At 40.6% G+C, this 23,910-nt stretch overlaps 1 protein-coding gene across 1 annotated transcript in view; it reads left to right on the top strand.

Annotated features, from left to right (window-relative positions):
* The first annotated feature begins 11,898 nt into the window (after positions 1-11,898).
* Positions 11,899-23,910, top strand: part of LOC150074941 (nonsense-mediated mRNA decay factor SMG9-like) — a 314,293-nt gene continuing 302,281 nt past the window's right edge. The window contains exon 1 of the mRNA XM_090388997.1: positions 11,899-11,964. The gene's annotated coding sequence lies outside the window, so the exon portion shown is untranslated. The remainder of the gene's footprint in view (positions 11,965-23,910) is intronic.

The raw sequence follows: 23,910 nt of genomic DNA, 5'->3' as shown, positions 1-23,910 counted from the left end.
TAGAACATCACCAGTACAAAGTCTCTACGCTGAAGCCCATGAAGTTCCACTCTGCCTCAGAAGAAAGGTGTTACTTCTGAATTATGCTGCTAAAATTCAAAGCATGCCCACCCATCCCATCCCATTTGGCCTATACTTAATGATCCACAGTTTAAAATGTACTACAGAAATAAACCCAGAGCAGTTCAACCTACTGGCATCAGATTGCAGGCTCTATCAGAAAGTTGAAAAAGTCCTCCAAGATCCAAACACTTCAGTTCCCCCATGGTCCTGTACTAATCCATTCTGTGACAATCACTTCCTGAAGTGGGGAAAAGATTTCCTTGCAAATATGAACGTGCGACAGCTTCATACTGCTTACACACAAAATTATCCGCATTTCACGAAAATATACACAGATGGATCAAAGTCTGATAGTGGAGTAGGTGCTGCAGCAGTTTTCCCTTTTAACACCATCTCTGTATCTCTGCCTACTGATTGCAGCAGTTATACAGATGAGTTATTCGCCATCAAGCTTGCCCTAGAAAATATTGTCCATCGCCTCATTAAAAAAAGTATAATATATACGGACTCGCGGAGTACATTAGTAGCCCTACAAAACACTTCCTCGCCAACCAATCCTTTAATAAAAACCATAAGAAGTAAGATGATTCTTATTCAGGAACGCCAGCAAGTATTCATCTTCTGCTGGATCCCAGGCCACACTTGGGTCCCAGGAAACGAATGCGCAGACTATGCCGCAAAACATCCATCTAACCCATCATCTTCAGGCTTTTGCGTTCCATATGTTCCATATGATATGTTAATCTTAAAAGAAAACAACCACGTAACGCCCTTTCCTAACTGTATGACATTACTGGGCTTACGATACATACCTGTGATATGAAGGATATGTAAGGAACAATGGGCACTTCTATGGTAAGCTCAAAGGGATAATAAGTTATCGCAAATAAAACCAGAACCACAGTTATGGACCTTTATTTTTCGTACTAACAGAAAGGAAGAAGTGATCTTAACAAGAGCACGAATCGGCCACAGCCAATTTACTCACCTATTTCTCCTCACAGGAAATGATCCTCCACAGTGTTTTCAATGCAACTGTCAGTTCACAATGAAGCACATTGTGAACTGACAGTTGCATTGTTGAATGCACTCTGTACAAACATGCCCGGCAATGCTCATTCAGCTTCCTCCCAAATCTAATAAAACCTCTAAAAGTTTCCCATATCATAGGCAAAGATGCTAATCCTTTCGAGTTATTCTGCTTTCTTAAACGAATAAAATTATATGATCGTCTCTGACTGTTTCTATAACAGTCACCATTGATAACTTTCATAATACTGATAGGCGCAATATGGTCTAAGCAGTCCTTGCAACAAAAATAACAACAACAATTGCCAAATACTGTAATGGAAAAATGCCTCGTCCTAACTGCTAAAGTGATTACCGGAATAATCTCAGAGCCAAACATCTAGAAACTGTGCGGCTGGAGAATCCCTCAACTCCGACTGGGGTCAGCTCCCACCTTAATAGACTAGCCCTTAGTGACTGTTTTCTCCCCAGCAGATGCCCATCACAGTCCAAGCAATTAACGGTGACCTTTACAATTTTTCAAATGATTGAAATTAATCGAATCGTAATTGTAATTGTTAAATCAATATTGGTATTAATGGCAATTGTAATCGTAATATTGGTAACTGTATTCGAATTTGTAACGGTTTCTAATTTTGTTCCCACCTCCCAACAGCATGGTCTGATGATGGGTCTTAGTAAGATACCTGAAATGTTACCTTAATGTATGGTAGTTATGCAAATAGCTTAATGAACTATATTAATTTCACGTGATGTAAAAGCGGTATTAAATATAATAATAATCTTAATAGAAAACAACCATATAACGCCCTTTCCTAACTGTAGGACATTACTGGGCTTATGATACAGAAATTATTGGCAGCTAGTGAACATGCAGTTGCTGGTTTCAAGGTGAAAGATGCTACAATGGTTAAAAGCACAGGTTTTAATTTCAGAAAATGGACTACGACAGCATTAGCATTAGTAGTGGCATATAATGCAAGATGGGCTTCGAGGGGATCAGGTATTCTGTGTGTTATCAGACACTCAGTCTAAAACACTAATGGATCCAATATCTTTCTATTACAGAAGATTTAGGAGAAGTCCGGTTGGCCTGCCTCCCTAAAATCCACTCATGCACACCTCGATGGTAAGCCCTGTAACGTCACTTAGGTGGCATCGAACGTGTAGAGTGGTTCCCTTCAAGACGCCTGATCAGCGTTAAGAGGAAAAGACAAAACCCTCCAGCACATGACACACAACGAAACAAATGGCCCTCAGTCCCAAGCGGCTCTTACGGCAGCGAGAGGATCGGAGTGGAAGCAGAGGGTGCTAAGAATCTCTGGGTATCACCAGGCTGCCATACACATAAACTGAACTTGGCCTGTTACAACGTAAGATCGCTCATCAGTGAATACAGGATATTAAAGCTGGAAAAGGAATTAGAAAACGTGAATTGTAACATCATCGGTTTGCCTGAAACAAGAAAAAATGAATCACTAATAAGTTTATCAAGTGGAAATCTGCTGTACACCAATGAAAACAGTGAAAGGAGCGAAGATGGAGTTGGGTTTCTGGTCCATAAAGATCTTAAAAACAATTTTTGGAGTTCAAAAGTACATCATCAAAGGTGTCAAAACTAATACTCAGGATTTCTAAGAGATACAAGCTAAAGGTTATAATGATTTATGCACCAACATCGAGCCATGATGACGAAGAGGTTGAAAAAATGTAGAATGAAATTGAGAGTCTTCTAGATGAGCAGAAAACCCACTACATTATTATTATGGGGGACTTCAATGCTAAGGTTGGAAAGAGGCAAAACAGTGCAGAAAGGGGAACAATAGGAAATTTTGAAATTGGTGAAAGAAATGAAAGAGGTGAAAGACTTGTGGAATTTGCAGAATCTCGAGGTTTGTCAGTAATGAACACTTTTTTCATGAAAAGGGTGAACAGGACGTGGACATGGAAGAGTCCAAATGGATTCAAAACTAATGAAATCGACTTCATCCACACTAACAGAAGATATATCCTGAAAGATATTACCGTCCTCAACAAGGTAAATGTTGGAAGTGATCACAGAATGGTAAGGTGCACACTTCATATAGAAGTAAGAATTTTTGGATTTTTTGGCGCACTAGCAACTACGGCTATGGTGCGCATAGAAGTAAGAAAAGAATGGAAAAAAAAAAAAAAAAAAAAACTGACGAGTAAATAATACGAAGGTCTTCGAGATAACAGAAGAGGAGAAAAAGCAGTATGTACTGGAACTTAAGAACAAGTTTGAGCTTCTGCAGACTGTTCAGGACCAAGATATCGACGAGGAACATTACAACTTTCTGAAAGTGATAAAGCCCAAGAAACCTACAGGTAAAAAGAAATCCAAATAAGAAAAAAGTAGTCAAGAAACACTTGTCATGATGAACCGAAGACGAAAAATGAAGAGTAAGATAAACACTGACAAGGAGAAATTTGAGTATACTGAGTTATGCAAAGCCATTAGAAAGAGACTCAGAGAGGACATAAGTAGATTTAACACAAAAAAAGTAGAACAAGCATTAAGGGAAAACAAAGGACTTAAATCACCAGCCATGAGCATTAGCATTTGCATTAGTAGAGGCATATGATGCAAGAAAGCGAACTTATGCAGCATCAGCCAAAAAAAAAAAAAAAAAACTTCCACTTTACACCTCCGTTCGTTCGAAATATCTGTCCAGCTGAGCCTAAAATTTATATAGGCTATCAACTTCCACGACTAGGGATGGAAGTCTGTTCCACCAACCAACTACCCGCAGGCTAAAGACAAATTTCCGCATCTAGCCTACATCTATCTTTCCTCAATTTGAATTTATGCCCTCTCAGGTGATGATTCTGAGCAAGAGGCAGAATCTCACCAGCATTGAGCATGTTCAAACCATTCACGGCTTTATACACCTCTATCAGATCACTTCGCCCGTGCCTAGTCTCCAGACACTGTAATTTGCAAAAGTTAAGCCTTTCTTCGTAAGAGCAACCCTTTGTTTCATTCACTAATCTTGTTGCCCTTCTCAGTACTCGTACCGGCAGCTCTACATCCTTCTTGAAATGAGGCCTCTAGACCTGTACTCAAGGTGTGGCTTGACCAGTGCCTTGACCATATACAAGGGAATAATCACCTGATTATCCCTGCTAAAAAAAGTCCTGTATATCATTGATAAGACACCATGAGCTACTCTTGAAGCCCGTCTGCACTGCTCAGGGAAATTCATATCTGCCTACACAATTTCCCCCAGGTTCTCTTCATTCTCTACCACTGTCAGTGTAGTACCACAGATTTGATACGTTGCTCTGGGGTTGCTGTTTCCCATATGTAGTACTTTCCATTTGTCAAGGTTAAACTTCATTTGCCACCTCTCAGCCCATCTGCTCAACCTTTCCAGATCCTGTTGCAGCAGCAGCAGCATAGTGTCAGTAGTGTCCATAACAACCCTGCCAACCTTTGTTTAGTCTGCGAACTTGGACATTAAGCTTGATGTACCATCATCAATATTATTTATAAATACAGAAAACAACAATGGACCCAACACTGAAATCTGAGGGACTCCACTAATAACATTAGTCCACGATCAGCAGTGTCCATTGATTATAGCAGTAATATAGGAAGACAAATGATACTGAAACTGAAGATGGTGTACTTATAAATAGTAGAGAAGGCATAATTCAAATAGCAGAAGACTACTGTAGAGAATTATACAAGGAGCGAGGGAATGATGCCAGTAGTGGGGAAGATGGATCGCAAATTAGTAACACGTATGACATACCCGATGAGGCAGAACATGCGTTAAAGAAAATGAACAATCAGAAAGCCCCTGGGGAAGATGAAGTTAGCATTAGCATTAGCATTAGCATTAGTAGAGGCATTTGATGCAAGAAAGCAAGCTTATGCAGCATCAGCCAAAAAAAAAAAAAAAAAATAAAGTAAAAAAAATAAATAAAAAATAACCACTTCCACTTCACCCCTCTGTTTGTTCGAAATACCTGTCCAGCTGAGCCTTAAACTTATTTAGGCTATCACTTCCACGACAAGGGATGGAAGTCTGTACCACCTACCAACCACCCGCTGGCTAAAGGCAAATTTCCGCACATCTATCCTACATCTGTCTTTCCTCAATTTGAACTTATGCCCTCTCAGGTGATTATTCTGAGCAAGAGGAAGAATCCTGTCAGCATTCAGCATGCTGAAACCTTTCAAGGCTTTGTACACCTCTATCAGATCTCCTCGCTGGTGCCTAGTCTCCAGACACTGTATTTCGCAAAATTTAAGCCTTTCTTCGTAAGAGCACCCCTTTGTTCCATTCACTAATCTTGTTGCTGTTCTCTGTACTCATTCCAGCAGCTCTACATCCTTCTTGAAATGAGGCCTCCAGGCCTGTATACAGTACCCTAGGTGTGGCCTGACCATTGCCTTATACAAGGGAATAATCACCTCCTTATCCCTGCTAGAAAAATTCCTATATATCATTGACAATACACCATGAGCTACTCTAGCAGCCCGTCTGCACTGTCAGAGAACTTCATATCTGCCTGCACAACCACCCCCAGGTCCCTTTCATTCTCTACCACTGTCAGTGTAGTACCACAGAGTTGATACGTTGCTCTGGGGTTGCTGTTTCCCATGTGTAGTACTTTACATTTGTCAATGTTAAACTTCATTTGCCACCTCTCAGCCCATCTGCTCAACCTTTCCAGATCCTGTCGCAGCAGCATAGTGTCAGTAGTGTCCTTGACAACCCTGCCAACCTTCGTATCGTCTGCAAACTTGGACATTAAGCTTGATATACCATCGTCAATATCATTTATAAATACAGAGAACAATAAAGGACCCAATACTGAACCCTGAGGGACTCCACTAAGCAAGGGATGCAAAGTCCACGATGAGCAGTGTCCATTGATTACCACTTTCTGTCTTCTCCCCCTCAACCACCCCTTTATCCATAGCAGCAATTTGCCTCCAATGCCACACTGCTCCAATTTGTGCAGCAGTCTTCCATGTGCAACAGTATCAAAAGCCTTTCTAAGATCCAAGTATATAATATCAAAATTATTCCCTGCATGCAGTTCTTTTGTTTCTGCATTATAGTATCAAATCAAATTGGTCAGGCAAGACTACCCCTTAACAAAACCATGCTGTGTCCGAGCTATAACTGAAGTCTAAGCAATAGCATTAGCATTAGCATTAGTAGAGGCATTTGATGCAAGAAAGCAAGCTTATACAGCATCAGCCAAAAAAAAAAAAAAAAAAAAAAAAAACCCCACTTCCACTTTACCCCTCTGTTCGTTCAAAATACCTGTTCAGCTGAGCCTTAAACTTATTTAGGCTATCAACCTCCACCACAAGGGATGGAAGTCTGTTCCACCAACCAACCACCCGCTGGCTAAAGGCAAATTTCCGCACGTCTATCCTACATCTGTCTTTCCTCAATTTGAATTTATGCCCTCTCAGGTGATTTTTCTGAGCTTGAGGAAGAATCCCATCAGCATTGAGCATGCTTAAACCATTCAAGGCTTTATACACCTCTATCAGATCACATCGATGGTGCCTAGTCTCCAGACACTGTAATTTGCAAAACTTAAACCTTTCTTCGTAAGAGCACCCCTTTGTTCCATTCTCTAATCTTGTTGCCCTTCTCTGTACTCGTTCCAGCAGCTCTACATCCTTCTTGAAATGAGGCCTCCAGACCTGTATACAGTACTCTAGGTGTGGCCTGACCATTGCCTTATACAATGGAATAATCACCTCCTTATCCCTGCTGGAAAAATTCCTGTATATCATTGACAATACTCCATGAGCTACTCTTGCAGCCCGTCTGCACTGCTCAGAGAACTTCATATCTGCCTGCACAACCACCCCCAAGTCCCTTTCATTCTCTACCACTGTCAGTGTAGTACCACAGAGTTGATACGTTGCTCTGGGGTTGCTGTTTCCCATGTGTAGTACTTTACATTTGTCAATGTTAAACTTCATTTGCCACCTCTCAGCCCATCTGCTCAACCTTTCCAGATCCTGTTGCAGCAGCATAGTGTCAGTAGTGTCCTTGACAACCCTGCCAACCTTTGTATCGTCTGCAAACTTGGACATTAAGCTTGATATACCATCATCAATATCATTTATAAATACAGAAAACAATAATGGACCCAACACTGAGCCCTGAGGGACTCCACTAATAACATTAGTCCACGATGAGCAGTGTCCATTGATTACCACTCTCTGTCTTCTCCCCCTCAACCACCCCTTTATCCATAGCAGCAATTTTCCTCCAATGTCACACTGCTCCAATCTGTGTAGCAGTCTTCCATGTGCAACAGTATCAAAAGCCTTTCTAAGATCCAAGTATATAATATCAAAGTTATTCCCTGCATCCAGTTCTTTTGTGACTGCATCATAGTATCCAATCAAGTTGGTCAGGCAAGACTTCCCCTTAACAAAACCATGCTGTGTCTGAGCTATAACTGAAGTCTTGTCTAAATGATCCTGCAGTACTTCTTTAACCAGTGCCTCCATTAATTTTCCTGGAACAGAAGTTAAGCTCACAGGTCTATAATTACTTGTGTCAGCCTTTGATCCTCCTTTGTGAATTGGGGTCACATTTGCACATTTCCAGTCTATGGGTACCTCCCCTGAGTCCAAGGAAGCTCTCATAATTATGGCTAAGGGTTTGCTTACTTCCTTTGCTGCCTCCTTTAATATAACTGGATAGATCCCATCCACCCCGGGTGCCTTTCTTGTGTTTATCTTCAACAGTTTCTCCTCCACTTTACTCCAAATTATTTCAAGATTCTGTAGCTTACTGCTAGAGTTGAATACACCTCTGGCATTCCCCTTGCTGAATAACTCCTCATGTGTGAATGTCGATGCAAAATATTCATTTAGTTTGTTAGCTACCTGAGCAGGATCATCAACAGTTGACCCATCAATATCAAGTGGACCAATCTGATTCATCCCCTTCCTTCTAGAGTTTACATAAGTAAAGAACTCTTTGCTGTTTTTCTTTGCATCCCTTGCCAAGGATTTCTCGTAATCTGCCTTCGCCTGCCTAACCTCCTTTATAACTTGGTTGCATATCAACTTGTATCTATCATAGGCTTCTGTGTCATGTGTTAATCTTGTCTAGTGATCCTGCAGTGCTTCTTTAACCAGTGCCTCTATTAATTTTCCGGGAACAGAAGTTAAACTCACAGGTCTATAATCACTTGTGTCAGCCTTTGATCCTCCCTAGTGAATTGGGGTCACATTTGCACATCTCCAGTCCATGGGTACCTCCCCTGAGTCCAAGGAAGCTCTCATAATTATGGCTAAGGGTTTGCTTACTTCCTTTGCTGCCTCCTTTAATATAACTGGATAGATCCCATCCACCCCAAGTGCCTTTCTTGTGTTCATCTTCAACAATTTCTCCTCCACTTTACTCTCAGTTATTACAAGATTCTCTAGCTTACTGCTAGAGTTGAATACACCTCTGGCATTCCCCTCGCTGAATAACTCCTCATGTGTGAATGTCGATGCAAAATATTCATTTAGTTTGTTAGCTACCTGAGCAGGGTCATCAACAGTTGACCCATCGATATCAAGTGGACCAATCTGATTCATCCCCTTCCTTCTAGAGTTTAAATAAGTAAAGAACTCTTTGCCGTTTTTCTTTGCATCCCTTGCCAAGGATCTCTCGTAATCTGCCTTTGCCTGCCTAAGTTACTGTAGAGTTGTTAAAATTAGGAGCAAGAGACATGACACAAAACCGGCAAGACTCTTCACAAAATGCATTTGAAAAGGTGTGATGCCTAAAGAGGAGAATAATGCAATCATAGTTTTGCTGCATAAGAAAGAAGGTAAATTGGAAATTATAGAACAATTAGCTTGTTATCCCACATCTGCAAGTTGTTCACAAGGGTCATTACTAACAGATTAGAAAGAATTCTTGATGAAAATCAGCCAAATGAACAAGCTGGCTTTAGGACGGGATTCTCAACTATGGATCACCTCAGAGGCGGATTTAACGGCTGGCACACCGGGCGCGCGCCCTGGGCCCCGACTTCTGAATGGCCCACGCAAGTCCCCAAAAAATTAGTTGAACGTATTAGTTCAAAACTTTGTGATTATTATTATGCTATTATTAATTATATTATACATATATTATATTCAAATATTATCGGAAATAAAACATTGTAATAGTACTAGTAGTAAAATAATAAGAGGAGTTTACCTCAATATAGTGCATAGAACACTTCCTTATGATACCCTCCAGAAATTAAAACGGAAAAAACGAAAAAATCGACAACTTACCGGTACATTAGAGTAGATTAATTATTTATACCTTTCTCTAATGTACCGGTAAGTTTTAAATTTTTTCGTTTTTTCCGTTTTAATTTCTGGAGGGTATCATAAGGAAGTGTTCTACGCACTATATTGAGGTAAACTCCTCTTATTATTTTACTAATATTATTATCAACGTAGAACATATTGAGTAGTACAGCTCTGATTCATACTATCTATTGTAATAGTACATAATATTTTTTATTTATTTAAAAAATTGGTTAACATGTATTTTTATTTTCCCTGTCTCTCTCTTTTTTTTAAGGGACCCAATATTTTCTCCTGCGCCCGCGGCCTCAACTGACCTTAATCCGCTCCTGGATCACCTTCACGTAATATCACAACTATTGGAAAAAGCAAATGAACATAAAACACCATTATTCCTGGCAATTGCGAATTATGAAAAGGCATAGACACCTCATATATTATGATTTTGAAGAAAATATATAAGAACGCTACCTCCTTTATTAGACTAGACAAAGATAGTAGAAAATTTAAAATTGAGAAAGGAGTTTTATAGGGAGACAATATCTCCGAAGTTGTTTACTGCTGCCCTTGAGGAAGGTTTCAGAAGATTAGACTGGTCGCAGAAAGGAGTCAGTGTGAATGGAGAGTACCTAAACCATTTACAATTTGCAATGACATTGTGGTCATAAGCCCAGATCCAAAAGAATTAGAGGAAATCGTAATCAGTTATGCACAGTTAGTAAGGATTTTGGACTAAAAATGAATATGGCTAAAACAAAAGTAATGATGAACAAGTATGCCACAGAAAGGGACATAATGATTGAAGCAGCAGTAATTGAAAAGGTGGAGTCTTATACTTATCTGGAATAAGTTATTCGCTGTAATAATGATAAATGGATGGAAGTCAAGAGAAGAATAAATTTTGGATGGATAGAATTCAGGAAATATAGTCACATACTGAAGAGAAATATCCCAATTTTTCTGAAACGTAAAATAATAAACCAATATATACTCCCCACCATGACTTATGGAAGTGAAACTTGGGCCCTCACCAAAAGAATGTAACAGAAGCTGAGAACTACACAGCGAAGAGTGGAACGAATTATATTGAGAATTAGACTGTTAGATAAGAAGAGAAACACATGGATTAGGCAACAAACTCAAGTAAAGGGCATTCTTATCAAAACTAAAAAACTAAAATGGTCTTGTACAGGACACATAGCTCGAAGACATGATGACAGATGGACTAAGAAAATAAGAGAATGGTACCCAAGCGGAGCTAGAAGAAAACCTTTAAGACAATGGCGGAGATGGGTAGATTGAAATTCATGAGTTTGTGGGTAGTAAATGGATGGGCATTGCCCAAAATATAAGGAATTGGAAAGTTGCTGGAGAGGACTTCATCCTGCAGTGGATTGAAAATAGCTGATGATGATGATGCAAGAAAGCAAACTTATACAGCATCAACCAAAAAAACAAACTTCCCTATTTCACTTATCCATTCCCTCGAATAGTTTGTGTAGTTCTTCCTAGAATTTATTTTAGCTATCAATTTCCACAGCAAATGGAAGTTTGCTCTAGCAATCAACCACTTGCTAGCTAAAGGCAAATTTCTGCACATTCTTAACCATCTTTCATCAGGCTCCCAGAGGCGGATTTAATGGCGGGCGCGCCCTGGGCCCCGACTTCTGAAGGGCCCACGCAAAACCCCAAAAATTAGTTGAACTAATACGTTCAATTATTAGTTCAAAACTTTGTGATTATTATTATGCTATTATTAATTATATTATACATATATTATATTCAAATTTTATTGGAAATAAAACATTAATAGTACATAATATTTTTTATTTTTTTAAAAAATGGTTAACATTTATTTTTATTTTCCCTGTCTCTCTCTTTTTTTAAGGGGCCCAATATTTTCTTCTGCGCCCTGGGCCTCAATCGACCTTAATCCGCTACTGCAGGCTCCGGGTTACAAGTGATTCCTTGCAAACCCGACTATAACACCAGGGGCTCACATCTGGTGAGTATGGGCTTACGACACTTAGGTTCCTGAGCTGGATATCATCATTCTTCTTTTTCTTTGTGATTCTCTCTCTCTCTCTCTCAGGGTAATTCAGAATTTTTTTTTTTATATTGGCTGGTGCAGCATAAGCCATAGGCTTCCTTGCACCATACAGCTAATAATAATAATAATAATAATAATAGTGTGTGATCAAGGTGTGTGATCCTTGCACTACATAACTAACATAACATAACAGAACCTACTCCTTGGGGCTCATTCTTCTGTTTCTTGGTGATTCCTTTCTACTTCTCTCTCTCTCAGGGTAATAGGGAATTTTTTTTTTTTTGGCCGGTGCAGCATAAGCTCCATGCTTCATTGCAATATATGGCTAATAATAATAATAATAAAACTTGACCTGTAACCTGTACATGCATTCTCCCCCCTCCACGTGTTTGCAATCGTGTGGAAACTTTTCGAAACAATTTTTATTTCCCTATTGGCAATTTACTGAAACTGAAAAGATTTGGAGTCGCTCCTAATTGGCTGAAGAAAACAAATGTGCTGAATATATCAGGTAACCAGGAAACTTATAAAGATAATTACAAACGTTTATAAAACAGTGCAATATATCGTAATTAATAAAAAAGCTAATTGAGAAATCAAAATATCCCTAACAGGTATTTACTGTAAGGAATCCTGCAGAAAGTTTTTAAATAGAAACGTACGAAACGCGAATGAAATTAGATAAATTACGGATATAGAGTATATTGTCTTAGTACTTTTTAGCACTTTTGTCTTGTTGCTAAGCGTAAGGGGCAGGTCGTGGTTCTCGATATTGTGCTGACTGTTCCCGATTTGTATTATTATTATTATTATAATTAGCCATATGGTGCAAGGAAGCCTGAGGCTTTTGCTGCACCAGCTAAAAAAAAAAAAAAAGAAAAAAAAAATCTTGAGTTACCCCTGAGAGAGAGAGAGAGAGTCGGAAATAAAAGGGAATCACCAAGAAAGAGAAGAATGATGTCATCCAGCTCAGGACTCTGGGTGTGCCAAGCCCATACTCACCAGATGTGAGCTCTCTGGGGTTCTGCCGCTCTACTAAAATTTTGGGCAGTAGTTGTTGTTATTTGGTTTTTTAGGAACATTAGCAACTAAGGCCATATTGCTCCGGGAATATGCGGTGGTCATTCCCTGACCTTTCCGCATCCTCCGTATTTGGTGGTGACGGGCTCGAGGAGCAGTAGTGAAAGAGAGGGTGTTGGAACTGTTAGATTTCAGAACCCAGTAAAATTTCTAAATGGGAGGGGGGGGAATTAAAGCAGTAAAGTGTGTTTAGGGTCAAGCGGCACCAGGGGTTTCCCCCATCTCCGCGTAGTTTACATTGTGGGTGAACCAGTTGACTGGAAAAGCCAGAGATTTAAAAGTGTATGGACTTTGTATATGTGTGATGCCTTGTACCGTTGTTCATCTGGTCATTTAGCCGCCAGACCCCTACTGAGGCCCGACGTTGTCCCACTTTTGCCCCATGGAGGCAGACCAGGTACTCACTAGTATATAGCTCACTCTGGCAGGTCCTGCCACCTAATTTCCTGAGATTTCAGTGGCTAGGACCTAAAAATAAAAGCACATTAAAGCAGTATTGGAAGAATCATGTGGCAGAAAAAAAATCACATTACTTTGATTATGGTGGAGGGCTATAACATCTGTAGTCCCCACCTTGAACTGCCACTGACCTATCCTGGTTATATTCTATTCTAATTCATCGATCATGTATTGTGTACTTCTCCACCAGTCTGCCTTAGTATTGCATTATTGTAAGTAAAAATCTCTGCAGCTAATGTTGCTATTTTTTTTAATGTATGTGCCCTTACCCATAGTGTGGTTTAGCCTCTTTTATTTTATTATTTTTATTTTTTTTGGAGCATTAGTAGAGGCACACAATGCAAGAAAGGAAGCTTATACAGTATCAGCCAAAGAAAAAAAAAAAAAAACCCTTCCCATTTCACTGATCCATTCATTCCTAAAGGCAAACTTCCACACATCTATTCTACAACTGCTTTTCCTCAGTTTGAATCTATGCCCGCCCTCAGGTTTGTAATCTGAGCAAGAGGAACAATCCCATCAGCATTGAGCCTACTTAATCCATTCAAGGCTTTATACACCTCAAACAGATTGCCTCGCAGGTGCCTAGTCACCAGAAGCTGCAATTTGCAGAACCTAAGCCTTTCTTCATAAGAGCTCTCCTTAGTTCCCTTCATCAGTGTCTTGTTGCATTTCTCTGTACTCGTTCTAGCAATTCTACATCCTTCCTAAAATGAGGCTTCCAGACTTGTATGCAGTACTCAAGGTGTGGTCTGATCGTTGCTTTAAGGGGATAATCGCCTCCTTATCCCTGCTCACAAAATTCCTATATATTATTGACAAAACCACATGACCTACTCTGGCAGCCTGTCTGCACTGCTCAGAAAACTTCATATCTGACTGGACAATTACCCCCAGGTCCTTTTCATTTGCCACTACCTGAGTGTAGTACCACCCACTTGATACGCTACTCTTTGGTTACTGCTACCCATATGGAGTACTTTTCATTTGTCACTGTTAACTTCAGTTGTCACCTCTCAGCCCATCTGCTCAATTTTTTCAGATCCTGTCGCAGTATCTTACTATCATTACTGTCATTAACAACCTTGCCAACCATTGTATCGTCTGCAAAAACATTAGACATTAACCCTGCTATACCTTCATCAATATCATTGATAAATATGAAAAACAGCAATAGGCCCAACACCGAACCCTGGAGGACTCCACTAATAACATTAGTCCACGAAGACCATTGTCCATTGATAATTACTCTGTCTTCTCCCACTCAACCATCCTTTTATTCATTGTAGCAACTTGCCCTTAATGCCATACCTCTCCAATTTGTACAGCACTCTTGAATGTGCAACAGTATCAAAAGCTTTTCTGAAATCCAAGTATATGATATCAGAATTATTCTTTGCATCCAGTTCCTCTATGACGTGGTCATAAAGGAACTGGATGCAAAAATTAATTTTGATATCATACCTGGGTGTGGCAAATTCCTGGAGAAAGCTACCTATTGGACCATAGCATTCTGACAGTGAAGTTCTGTGGAGGCAGTGTGGTGATGATCTAGAGCTCTTTATCATGGTGTGGGCTGATCCATTGATTGTTTTGGACAAAGGTTTTCTAGATGTCCTGAATAATAATGCTTTTCCTATGCTTTTCCATCACATTAGAAAAGATGCATACATGTAAATAGGACAATGATCCGTCTCATACTGCTTGCATTGTGCTGGACTAGTTTTAGGACATGTCGAAAAGTTCGACTTGCCAGTCCAAAAGCTCTGACCTGAATCCTCTAGGGATCAGTTGGACTGTTAGGTGCCTGAGGACAGACTGTTCAAGGATCAGGGCTGAACTGGTTGTCACCTTGAAGGCCAAATAGGAAAATAGAGCATATTTAAAAAAAATGAATAGTGTTTCACAGAGACTAGAGGCTCATAAATTGCTCAAGGTTTCAGTATTTGTTGTTAATTTTCCTGTAAGTAAGATTATTTGTAGATATGCAGATGATTGTGTTAATTATATTAATAATTAATATAATAATACAGTATATAATATTAATGATAGAATATTTATGGTAGGGGGGTGCGTAGTACATATATATTAGTAGTGGCATTATACATATTAGTAGTGGCAAGTAATGAAAGAAAGAAAGAACTTATACAGCATCAGCCAAATAAAATAAAATAAAACTACCCACTTGATATTTTGATGCCTTCTAATAATTTGTTCAAACTGCTTATTGTTGTTGAGGAACAACAATAATTGGAATTTCTTTGCAACATTCAGTTACTCTCTGGTCAAAAGCAACTTTTTTTTGCACATCTCTTCTACAACTCTTCTTTATCAATTTAAATTTATATTTTCTTATGTGCATTGGCCATGAAAGAATAAGGGTGCCATCAAAATTTAGGTTATTCAATTAGCATTAGTAGAGGCATATGATGCAAGAAAGCAAGCTTATTCAGCATCAGCCAAAAAAAAAAAAAAAAAAAAAACAACCACTACTCCCATTTCACCCCTCCGTTCGTTCGAAATACCTGTCCAGCTGAGCCTTAAATTTGTTTAGGCTATCAACTTCAACAACAAGCGATGGGAGTCTATTCCACAAACCAACTGCCCGCTGGCTAAAGGCAAATTTCCGCACATCTATCCGACATCCGTCCTTCAATGGAATATACAATGGAATAATCACCTCCTTATCCCTGCTGGAAAAATTCCTGTATATCATTGACAATACTCCATGAGCTACTCTTGCAGCCCGTCTGCACTGCTCAGAGAACTTCATATCTGCCTGCACAACCACCCCCAAGTCCCTTTCATTCTCTACCAGTGTCAGTGTAGTACCACAGAGTTGATACATTGCTCTGGGGTTGCTGTTTCCCATGTGTAGTACTTTACATTTGTCAATGTTAAACTTCATTTGCCACCTCTCAGCCCATCTGCTCAACCTTTCCAGATCCTGTTGCAGCAGCATAGTGTCAGTAGTGTCCTTGACAACCCTGCCAACCTTTGTATCGTCTGCAAACTTGGACATTAAGCTTGATATACCATCATCAATATCATTTATAAATACAGAAAACAATAATGGACCCAACACTGAGCCCTGAGGGACTCCACTAATAACATTAGTCCACGATGAGCAGTGTCCATTGATTACCACTCTCTGTCTTCTCCCCCTCAACCACCCCTTTATCCATAGCAGCAATTTGCCTCCAATGTCACACTGCTCCAATTTGTGTAGCAGTCTTCCATGTGCAACAGTATCAAAAGCCTTTCTAAGATCCAAGTATATAATATCAAAGTTATTCCCTGCATCCAGTTCTTTTGTGACTGCATCATAGTATCCAATCAAGTTGGTCAGGCAAGACTTCCCCTTAACAAAACCATGCTGTGTCTGAGCTATAACTGAAGTCTTGTCTAAATGATCCTGCAGTACTTCTTTAACCAGTGCCTCCATTAATTTTCCTGGAACAGAAGTTAAGCTCACAGGTCTATAATTACTTGTGTCAGCCTTTGATCCTCCTTTGTGAATTGGGGTCACATTTGCACATTTCCAGTGTATGGGTACCTCCCCTGAGTCCAAGGAAGCTCTCATAATTATGGCTAAGGGTTTGCTTACTTCCTTTGCTGCCTCCTTTAATATAACTGGATAGATCCCATCCACCCCGGGTGCCTTTCTTGTGTTTATCTTCAACAGTTTCTCCTCCACTTTACTCCCAGTTATTTCAAGATTCTGTAGCTTACTGCTAGAGTTGAATACACCTCTGGCATTCCCCTTGCTGAATAACTCCTCATGTGTGAATGTCGATGCAAAATATTCATTTAGTTTGTTAGCTACCTGAGCAGGATCATCAACAGTTGACCCATCAATATCAAGTGGACCAATCTGATTCATCCCTTTCCTTCTTGAGTTTAAATAGGTAAAGAACTCTTTTCTGTTTTTCTTTGCATCCTTTGCCAAGGATTTCTCATAATCTGCCTTTGCCTGCCTAATCTCCTTTGTGACTTGGTTACAGACCAACTTATATCTATCATAGGCTTCCATGTCACCCATTAATTTGTATGTATCCCATGCATTTTTCTTCTCTGCCATATGTCTCATTAGTTCATCTGACAACCATTTAGGCCTGAACCTTGAACAATATTTCTTGGTTGGTATGTAAAGCCTGGTAGCTTCCAAGATTAGTTCCTTGAATGCTTCCCATTTTGAATTTGCTGTTGGTAACATCATCAGTTGGTCCCACTGTATAGAATTTAAATACTGTCTCAGACCATCATAGTCGCCTTTACGAAAGCAAAAACCCTTCCCTTTACCTCTGATGGTAGTTACCTCCTTGAGTAAATTCCACTTCAGCACACTGTGATCATTGCCACCCAGTGGTTCCTTTATCTGCAGATTCCTAATGCATGAAGAATCACTACTGATAATCAGATCAAGAGTATTACTCCCTCTAGTTGCCGCCCGAACATGCTGGTGTAGAAAACAATCATCCAATAAATCCACAAAAGCCTTGCTAGTTTGTGAGTGACCAACCCACAAATTCCAGTCAATATCTGGGAAATTAAAATCCCCCATTATAAGACTCTCTGATTTACTGGCCCATTCTATTTCCCTGTACAGTATCTGATTATACTCATCAGAGTCATTAGGCCTATAGCACACTCCTACTCTCAATTTTGATTTACCTATGCTTATGTCACACCAAATTGACTCGACACTGCCCTGTCCATCAATGTCGACTGGCTTCACTTCCTTGGATTTTATGTGTTTTTTAACTAATAGCATAACCCCTCCTCCCCTCCTGTCCTGTCTATCCTTTCTATACACATTGTACTCCCCAAATTCCAGTTCTGCATTCCTTATATCTGTGTGACACCACGTCTCTGATATCCCAACAATATCTGCCTTTGATGTTTTGAGCAATACCTCAAATTCATCAAATTTATTTACTAAACTGCTAGCATTGGTGTACGCACAAGTATGCATGCACCTGTTTCTATTCTTAGCTACCCTAACACAACCCATGTGTTTACTTGTACCGCAATGACTTCCAGCAGTCTCTGAAATATCCTGCATCTTGTTTTTCAGGCTTCTGCTCATTCCAATAGAAGTAGTGCAAGAATCTCTTTCACCTCTGCCAGTGGCTACTGTTAATCCATTAGTCTTTGTCTCCCCCCAAGCTAGCAGTTTTCCGACCCACCTAACACTGCCTCGATAGCATCAGCAAATATTCTTGCACCCTTTCTATTTAAGTGTATCCCATCCCTGTAGAAGCAATCTCTCCTGTTAACAAGTACATTCCAGGCTGAAAAAAATTCTACCCCTTGAGCCTTGCACAATCTTTCCAGGGCCGAATTGATCGACAAGGTTCTCATCATATACTCCCTCCTATCGTGTCTGGGCAGAATTGCAGACACTTTCAAATTCAACCCTACTTCAATTATTTAAAGCCTTAAACTCTTCAATAAGATCTCCTTGCAAGTACCTAATTTCCAATGCTGCAAATTACAGAACACAAGTCTTTCTTAGTTTAAGCATTCTTTTTTTTGTCCCTGACTAATGTGTTGCTTTTTTTTGGATTTATTTCCAGCAGAACCTATAATCCTTCTTACCAAGAATATTTATGTGCTTGTATAATATTTGTCCTACTTCAAGGCTTCATTCCACTGTTAGTGTTTCTGAAGCCTGGGAAAGATCTCACCTATCCTCACAACTTTAATCTAATCTCTCTCTATCTCTCTCTGCAGCTGCCTGAGGTAGATCCTTGAAAACATAGTTCACATAGACTTCTCTGGATCATAGCAGCATCACACCATTGTACAAGTCTTAGTCAACACAGTTTTGATCAAATAGGTCTTCCTTAGATCTTGCAGTCAAGGCTGATTTTGTCATTCGTAATGCCTTTGTTAAACAAACACCTTGTAATGATTTCTGTAGATATAGAGAAGGCATTTGACATAACCTGTTGGCATAACATAGTGATCTTTACTCCCTTGTCCTACAGGGAAACCTACCTTTGTATCTTCTGAGGGACTCACATTTGGTGAACGTGGGCTTGGCACACCTAGGGTCCTTAGCTGGATATCATCATTCTTCTCTTTCTTGGTGATTCCTTTCTACTTCTGACTCTTGTATTTTCTCTCTCTCTCTGTCTCAGGGTAATTCAGAAATTTTGTTTTTGGCTGGTGCAACATAAGCCTCCGGCTTCCTTGCACCATATGGCTAATAATATTTATGAAGAATTTTGTCCAAAGTTGTACCTTAGAAGTTACATAAAAGCATGCATTACAAGATATATTAAACTATAACATTGTTCCTGGAGGAAGGAGTTCCACAGGGATTTTTTGCTCCGTTAGAATTGATTACATCACTATAGCTTTCAAATAGTTGTGCAAATGTGACCCCAATTCACAAAGGAGGATCAAAGACTGACACAAGTAATTATAGACCTGTGAGTTTAACTTCTGTTCCAGTAAAATTAATGGAGGCACTAGTTAAAGAAGCACTGCAGGATCATTTAGACAAGACTTCAGTTATAGCTCGGACACAGAATGGTTTTGTTAAGGGGAAGTCTTGCCTGACCAATTTGATTGGATACTATGATGCAATCACAAAGGAACTAGATACAGGGAATAAATTTGATATTATATACTTGGATCTTAGAAAGGCTTTTGATACTGTTGCACATGGAAGACTGCTGCACAAATTGGAGCAATGTGACATTGGAGGCAAATTGCTGCTGTGGATAAAGGGGGTGGCTGAGGGGGAGAAGACAGAGAGTGGTAATCAATGGACACTGCTCGTCGTGGACTAATGTTATTAGTGGAGTCCCTCAGGGCTCAGTGTTGGGTCCACTATTGTTTTCTGTATTCATAAATGATATTGATTGATTGATTGATTGATTGATGATGGTATATCAAGCTTAATGTTGAAGTTTGCAGACGATACAAAGGTAGGCAGGGTTGTCAAGGACACTACTGACACTATGCTGCTGCAACAGGATCTGGAAAGGTTGAGCAGATGGGCTGAGAGGTGGCAAATGAAGTTTAACATTGACAAATGTAAAGTACTACACATGGGAAACAGCAACCCCAGAGCAACGTATCAACTCTGTGGTACTACACTGACAGTGGTAGAGAATGAAAGGGACCTGGGGGTGGTTGTGCAGGCAGATATGAAGTTCTCTGACAGTGCAGACGTGCTGCAAGAGTAGCTCATGGTGTGTTGTCAATGATATATAGGAATTTTTCTAGCAGGGATAAGGAGGTGATTATACCCTTGTATAACGCAATGGTCAGGTCACACCTAGAGTACTGTATACAGGTCTGGAGGCCTCATTTCAAGAAGGATGTAGAACTGCTGGAACGAGTACAGAGAAGGGTAAAAAGATTAGTGAATGGAACAAAGGGTTGCTCTTACGAAGAAAGGCTTAAGTTTTGCAAATTACAGTGTCTGGAGACTAGGCACCAGCGAGGTGATCTGATAGAGGTGTATAAAGCCTTGAATGGTTTGAGCATGCTCAATGCTGATGGGATTCTTCCTCTCGCTCAGAATAATCACCTGAGAGGGCATAAATTCAAATTGAGGAAAGATAGATGTAGGATAGACGTGCGGAAATTTGCCTTTAGCCAGCGGGTGGTTGGTTGGTGGAACAGACTTCCATCCCTTGTCATGGAAGTTGATAGCCTAAATAAGTTTATGGCTCAGCTGGACAGGTATTTTGAACGAACAGAGGGGTGAAGTGGAAGTGGTTTTTTTTTTTTTTTTTGGCTGATGCTGCATAAGCTTGCTTTCTTGCATCAAATGCCTCTACTAATGCTAATGCTAATAGTCAAGGCTTACCTTTATGTCAATGACCTCTCGGTTTTCTGCCATTAGTATCAATAGGGGCAAATGATTTGATAAGCAAGTTTATACAGCATCAACCAAAAAAAAAAAAAAAAAAACCTTCCCACATCACCTGTCATCACCTCCAATACTTTAATTCTGTTTTGTATTTGTTCAATCTACCAATCTACACAGCAACAGATAGAAGTTCTTTCCAACAATCAACTATCCTCTGGCTGCAGGAAAATTTCTTACTGCAGCCAGAGGCTGCAGGAAGAAAATTTCTTCACTCCCTTTTACGCATTAGTATTAGTAGGAGGTGCCTCCATAGCCAGGTGGGAAGGAGCAGCAGTGTGTAGCACACATTTCTTGATTAGACTGGGGTTTGATCCCATCACCACCAAATACGGAGGATGGTGAAAGGTCAGGGAATGACCTCCACATTTCCCGGAGCAATATGGCCTTAGTTGCTAATGCTCCTAAAAATCAAATAACAAATTAGTATTAGTAGAGGCATATGATGCAAGAAAGCAAGCTTATGCAGCATCAGCCAAAAAAAAAAAAAAAAAAAACACGCTTCCACTTCACCCATTGGTTCGTTCCAAGTATGTGTCCAGCTGAGCCTTAAAATTTATTTAGGCTATCAACTTCCAGAACAAAGGTTGGAAGTCTGTTCCACCAACCAACCACCCGCTGGCTAAAGGCAAATTTCCGTACATCTAACCTACATCTGTCTTTCCTCAATTTGAACTTATTCCTTCTCAGGTGATTATTCTGGGCAAGAGGCAGAATCCCATCAGCATTGAGCATGCTCAAACCATTCAAGGCTTTATACACCTCTATCAGATCACCTCGTCATTCCCTAGTCTCCAGACACTGTAATTTGCAAAACTTAAGCCTTTCTTTATAAGAGCAACCCTTTGTTCCATTCACTAATCTTGTTGTCCTTCTCTGTACACATTCCAGCAGCTCTACATCCTTTTTAAAATGAGGCCTCCAGAACTGTATACAGTACTCAAGGTGTGGCCTGACCATTGCCTTATACAAGGGAATAATCACCTCCTTATCCCTGCTAGAAAAATTCTTGTATATCATTGATAAGACACCATGAGCTACTCTTGCAGCCCATCTGCACTGCTCAGAGAACTTCATATCTGCCTGCTCAATTACCCCAGGTCCTTTTCGTTCTCTGCCACTGTCAGTGTAGTACCACAGAGTTGATACGTTGCTGTTTCCCCTATGTAGTACTTTACATTTGTCAATGTTAAACTTCATTTGCCACCTCTCAGCCCATCTGCTCAACCTTTCCAGATCCTGTTGCAGCAGCGTACTGTCATTAGTGTCTTTAACAACCCTGCCAACCTTCGTATCGTCTGCAAACTCGGTCGATATACCATCTTCAATATCTATAAATACAGAAAACAACAATGAACCCAATACTGAACCCTGAGGGACTCCACTAATAACATTATCCACGATGAGAAGTGTCCATTGATTACCACTCTGTCTTTCCCCTCGACGTGGGCACCTGTACGTGGTGAGGGGACCTCCCAGTGACGCTGCTGGACTTCCAGACTAGCATCACTGGGATCCAACGCCCACAGCCCAGGTTCCAGGCTTACATCAATGGAATCCGGCGTGTTTGCCGTGCGCTGCGACCCGTGGAAATTCGGAAAGGGGGATCCTGGTGGTTGAGGGGCCCAGCTTCAATACACCACTTTGGCCCCTGCTTCGACAAGACGGGAGGTCCTGGATGGCCCGGCTAGGATCAATCGGCTAGTAGGCTCGCCTGCGAGGGTCAACCGTGTCAATGCCATGCCCCTACCCTCATGGTCCGAGGGACAGGATTCAGGTTGGCGGCGGTGCGGGTATAGTGTCTGGGTAGCCCTGGCGTTCCACTCCCGAGCGCATTTATTGCATGCCGTGTAGTGGGCGTCCCTTTGTGCTCCGTGGTGGGTGGGGAGCCCGGGCACTGAACAATTTAAAAAACTCCATGAATCCTGATAAACTTACTTCTTCAGGGGCCCCAACCCGGTCCCTATCTGCAACTATAGAACATGATACTGATAGCATTATTGCTACAAAGAGGCAGGGAACCGAAATATCATCAGGGCCTGTTTCAAAATTTTTAATTATTCATTCCACCACTTAAAAACCGATTGGAAAAATGTCGCCCTTCTTCATACAGAAAGGGTTAGATGGGTTAGCAGGGTCACCCAAATCAGTTAAGAGGCTCCGTTCTGGAGACCTCTTAATTGAAACCAAAACTGACAGGCAGTCTGAGCAGCTACTCCGTGCAACATCAATCGGAGGAGTACCCATAACAGTGACACCACATAGAACACTCAATTCATCGAGAGGTGTCATTTCGGAATGGGACCTTCTCGATGTAACCGAGGAGGAAATCTGCTTAGAATTGAAACCACAGGGAGTTATTGCCGTGAAGAGAATTAGTGCGCATAGGGATGGGAAACTTGTTAAAACCAGGAGCATTATCCTGACTTTTAACTCGCCCAAACCTCCTGATGCGATTAAAGCTGGCTACATCAACTGTCCAGTACGTCCATATGTTCCAAATCCTTTACGGTGTTTTAAATGCCAGAAATATGGACATTCTCAAATGGCCTGCCGTGGAGTCCTTGCATGCGCTCGATGTGGTGCAAAGGACCACAAAACAACAGCATGTTCAGCCGCAAAACCCACCTGCATTAATTGTGAGGGAGAACATCCAGCCTACTCACGAGCATGCCAGAGGTGGAAAGAAGAAAATGAAATTCAACGGCTGAAGGCAGAGCTAAACATATCGTACCAGGAGGCAAGGAAAGCGGTTAAACCTCCCAACATCAACAAACCTACCTACGCCCAGAAGGTAGCAGGGAGATGTTCCATTGGAACTCAGACGGACATGTCCATCCCTCCAAAAGAATCATTTACTCCCATCGCACGTTATCTTTTAAGCTCCCAAAAACCTGCACAGAAAGACCAATCAGCTGCCACTCCTATATCAGTACCTCCTAATGCTCCACAAGTAACAAAAGCAATTGCGAAAGAAAAGAATAAGAAAGGTGAAGTACCCCCTAGTACCCAAGAAAACATGGATGT

The sequence above is a fragment of the Mastigoproctus giganteus genome, chromosome 14 (genome assembly GCF_048544385.1).
Source record: "Mastigoproctus giganteus isolate SK-2022 chromosome 14, ASM4854438v1, whole genome shotgun sequence".
NCBI classification, from domain to species: domain Eukaryota; kingdom Metazoa; phylum Arthropoda; class Arachnida; order Uropygi; family Thelyphonidae; genus Mastigoproctus; species Mastigoproctus giganteus.
The sequence above is the reverse complement of the archived record's forward strand: the minus strand, read 5'-3'. Positions and strand labels throughout refer to the sequence as shown.